The 4282-nt window shown below is 46.1% G+C and overlaps 1 long non-coding RNA gene across 1 annotated transcript; it reads left to right on the top strand.

Moving 5' to 3' along the window:
• The first annotated feature begins 492 nt into the window (after positions 1–492).
• LOC125524798 lies at positions 493–2931 on the top strand. Its single transcript, XR_007290960.1, has 3 exons — positions 493–1111; positions 1915–1995; positions 2448–2931. It is a non-coding gene; the product is annotated as an uncharacterized LOC125524798 (long non-coding RNA).
• The last annotated feature ends 1351 nt before the right edge of the window (positions 2932–4282 follow it).

Genomic DNA, 4282 nt, shown 5'->3' with positions numbered 1-4282 from the left:
ATTTGGTCAATTGTGAATTAAATATGGCCTAGTATTTTAGAAAAATGATTTGGTCCAATTTTGCAACAATTATTTGGTAGGTTCTTCACAAAAAACCCTCATTTTGGGCACTCGAAAAATGGAAAATGATTTTTTCGTCCAAAGAAAATGAAAATTTTCCTAGGCAACATTGTTTGCCAATCTAAGATGTAAACTTGTGAAAAGTATGATATCATTTGAACAAATATTTGGTAGGTCTTTTACAAAAAAACTCATTATAAGCACTGAAAAGTGAAAAGTGGTTTTTCTGAAAAACTTATCTTTGATTTCGACCAATTTAGATGATCATAAGGTATTCGAATTGTTTGCTGCGTTCTGATTGGTCCATGGGCATATCATGCGGATCATGGATTATATACCGTCGGATGCTCGAGGATCCAACGGCAGTCATCAACCCTTCCACACCAACCCTAGCTCTGTTCTCGTGGTCATTTTGCATCCACCCCCCGCCTCCTTTTTTCCCAATCCATCCATCGATCCCACCGAACCCTTCCAGATCAAGAGAGAGCTCGCCTCCCCACTTACAGATCCCCGCCGCCAGCTCCCTCCAACGGAGCTCGCCACCGTCCATGGCCTCCCCCACGCCCTCCTGCTCTCGCCCCTCCCCTTCCCTTCCCACAGCACACGGAACGCTCTCCTTCCTTGATCCCCTTCCTTACCGAGAACATGCGCCGCCACCTCGTTCTCCCTGATCTGAATCGACGATGCTGGCTCTCACACCTCGTCGGCCCCGCTCGCCCAGACTACCCCTCCTCAGCCTCCCGTCCCCGGCGGCGCCCTCCTCTCTGCGCCCTCGCGTCCTCTCCCCTGCCCCGGCCCGCGCGAGGGTTGGCCTTGCCGACACGTAGGGCTCGGACGGCAAGGGCGAGGGGGATGCTGGTGGGGCGGGAGGCCTCGTTGGGGAGGACTCGGTCGTGTTCCGGCTGGCCTACCAGTGGGTGGCGTCCTGGGCCTACTTCGCCAGGATACTCTCCGTGGTGCTCTACAGGCTCAACGTGCTCTGGATCGACCCTCCACCGGGGCTGGGACTGGGTTCCTCGCCGCCGTCGCCACTGTCTCTGACAGCCCCGAGGTATGTCTCCCCAGGAACCATTCCCTGCTACTCTCTGCCTGCCTATATTACACGGAGCAATTGATTCATTCAATCCGGCTCCGGTCTCGTGATCGCTGCTAAGTAGTAATACTGTAGTATAGTAATACACTAATGATTTCCATGACTGATTAGGATGGTTTGGGCACGTTCTTGCCTCGAGTACTAGAATTTGTATGGGCTCGCACCATGGTTTCTAAATTACTAAAACAACTAACATGAGTACCCTGGTATTTTTTTTGAATTTGGAACCCCTGTTTATTTAGTATTGATGATCAAAGTTACATCAGATAAAAGGAGGGGAACCAACTCACTATAGGAAGGTCTTCCATCCACTAACTACTACCATACATTCTAGCGATCTTAGCAAGCTGAATGGGCTGTCAATATTTATTTTGGAGATAAGCACAACTCCAATCCAATATCTAGTTATCTACAAAGTAAAGCTCATAATTACTATGTGTGTACAATTGGTTCCATGCCTGATCCATGTAAAAATACTTCTAAAAGATCAATTGAGAAAGTATCATCGTTTCCTTGCTTATTTACTGAAACTGAATCTCTTTTAGTTTGTTTAGGGCAACAATATGAATTCTGATTATCATTTTCAGTTTGAGATGTTTCTGTTTTCGAATGCTTCTTTTAAAGGAACATGTTTAAATGACTAACATGTGTTTTGTGCCCAGGCTGTTTAACTTGTTTCTTGATTAAGATGTTGATGGGTTGTAAGTATTGTGCCATTCTCCATTTGCAAAGCTGTAACTCTGAGTGGATTGCGTGTGCAGGTTATGATCATCGACTACGGGTTGAGCATGGAAGAGGAGTGAGCACTTGCATCGGAGGAAATCCTATTGACAGAACCTCGGGTTGTTACACTTTTCATCTTGTTTGCTGATTGTTTCCTTCAGTGTATGTTTTGTTCAGTTTGACAGAAGTTTAGAATTGTTATGCGGTGTTGGTTGGCTGTTAGTGTGATATTAATTTAGAAGCGTTGATTTTCCTTGGTATATGTTTTGTTCAGTTCTGGCAGAAGTTCAGAACTGTTATGCAGTGTTGTCTGTTACTGTGATATGAATCTACAAGTGTTGATTTTCCTTGGTACATGTTGTGTTCAGTTTTGGCAGAAGTTCAGAACTGTTATGCAGCGTTGGCTCTTAGTCTGATATGACATGCGCATATATTTTTTGCATCTTATATAGGCATTATGACATGTATCTCTTGTGCCATGCTTCGTTACCAACTAGTTAGAGATAAATCAATTCATTTGGCTTTTGCTCACTGTTTTTACTGTCCTATGTTGCTCATACTATACGTACAGCCTGTTGCTGAACTTCAAGTCGAGGCGGCACACAAGGCGCTGCTCTTCAAGTCGAGGGAGTCGCTGACCGTGAGGAACCTGCACTTGGAGCTCGTCTACAACTACTCTGGCTTGAAGCATGTGGGTGTTCAGTCATGGTTTTGAACCTGTCTGTCAGTTTCTTGCTGATAACCCTGCTTGAATTGTTTGAATCTCGCCGAACATGTCAGTTTGTTGCTAATTGCATGAGTTTGAGTACCACAAATCTGAAGTTTTGAACTTTCTTACCCTGACGGTTGTAGTGTAAAAAGTGAAAAAAGTCAAAACCTAGCTGAAACTTTCTTGCTTTGGACATCTAGTGTTAGCACTCTTAAGTATGGAGCCTTGAGTCAAGAGCTTCTTGTAATTGTAATGACTAAATAATGGTTGTGTATCTACTACTATCGTAGAGGTGACTGATTTTGTTCTGTACATTATAATAGCACGTGGAGTCCTGTTTGTTTCATATCTACTGCCTACCATCATGTGCCATATCTTCCAAGTAGATTAGCACACGATCAGTGGTTTTTAGCAATTTTCTCATGCCCATGTGTGGGGTGGTAAACAGAGGACGACACACTAGTAACTGCATAACTCTGAAATGCTATCGATTACTCATTGTTACACAATACATGCACCTACAACTACCGGGATTTGTACTGGTTACTAAATGATGTGTGTTTTCTTCAGTTTGATTGAAAAAATGTCCCCCTTTTTGTGCATGCATACATCTACCCATTGAGCCACCAAACATGTTGTAAGGCTTAATTTGTGTCAGGACCCCGATTCCAAGTCACATTGATCTAGCCGGTAACACCTCATATCACTTTGCGGCCTCACGCACGGTATCCCACGGGTGTCGCCTTACCATGGCCCGGGACCGTTTGCGCCTTTTGGCTCACGTATATGATAATGTCGCTAGCATCCATATGACAGAGAACCCGGGCCGACATGGCTAGTCGTGAACCCAAAGCGGCACAGACCTATGGAGACAGGCATACATGAATCACATCGAGCATGTCGGTCATCAGCGAGTGATTCCGGGCTGTAGCACTGGGCTAACAGGACTCCGGGGAAACCCGGGCTGTAGCAGGCTAGGCAGGACTCCGGATGTCACCGCGTGACATTTCCCTGGAGGGACAGACATAGGACGACGTGAATCACATGCCAGCCAGTCAAGTGTCCTGAGCAGTAGTGCTGGGCTAGCAGGACTCCGGTGAACCGGGCTGTAGCGGACTACTATGGCTCGAGGAACACTAGACTACATTTCCCCATAAGAAAGGCTGCCAAGGATAAACAACTAGATTGTCGGATCCCACTCATACCAAGCATTTCAATCATACACACAATATGCCCGATATGAGTACATACAACATGGCATCACAACAAAACTCTACAACTCAAGTACTTTATTTAAAGGCTCCAGAGAGCCATACATAACATGTTCATACAGATAGGGGTCACATGGACCCGACACTCAAGTCATACAATCATACAAGCACAAGCGGAAGCAGCTAGTCTGAGTACAGACACTAGAAAGAAAGAAGGCTTCTCGAAGCCTGTCATCTACATAGGGCCCTCATCAATCACCAGGTTTATCGCCTATCCAGGTTCCATCCGCAGGGAGTCCGTCCGAGGTTTCCACATACGGCCCCGGACGATGTGAACAGGGTTCCCGAGACACCAAACGGGTGACTCGGTACACCGTGCCACGGTGTATCTACCGCAACATAGCCCACCCCTAGGGTCAGCGCTACGCACGGCCACCAACACATAACCTACAAACACCAGAAACTATTTCCAACTCCTTGACAGAG

The sequence above is a fragment of the Triticum urartu genome, chromosome 7 (genome assembly GCF_003073215.2).
Source record: "Triticum urartu cultivar G1812 chromosome 7, Tu2.1, whole genome shotgun sequence".
Classification (NCBI taxonomy): Eukaryota; Viridiplantae; Streptophyta; class Magnoliopsida; order Poales; family Poaceae; genus Triticum; species Triticum urartu.
Note: the sequence above shows the minus strand (reverse complement) of the source record. Positions and strands in the feature narration are given on the sequence as shown.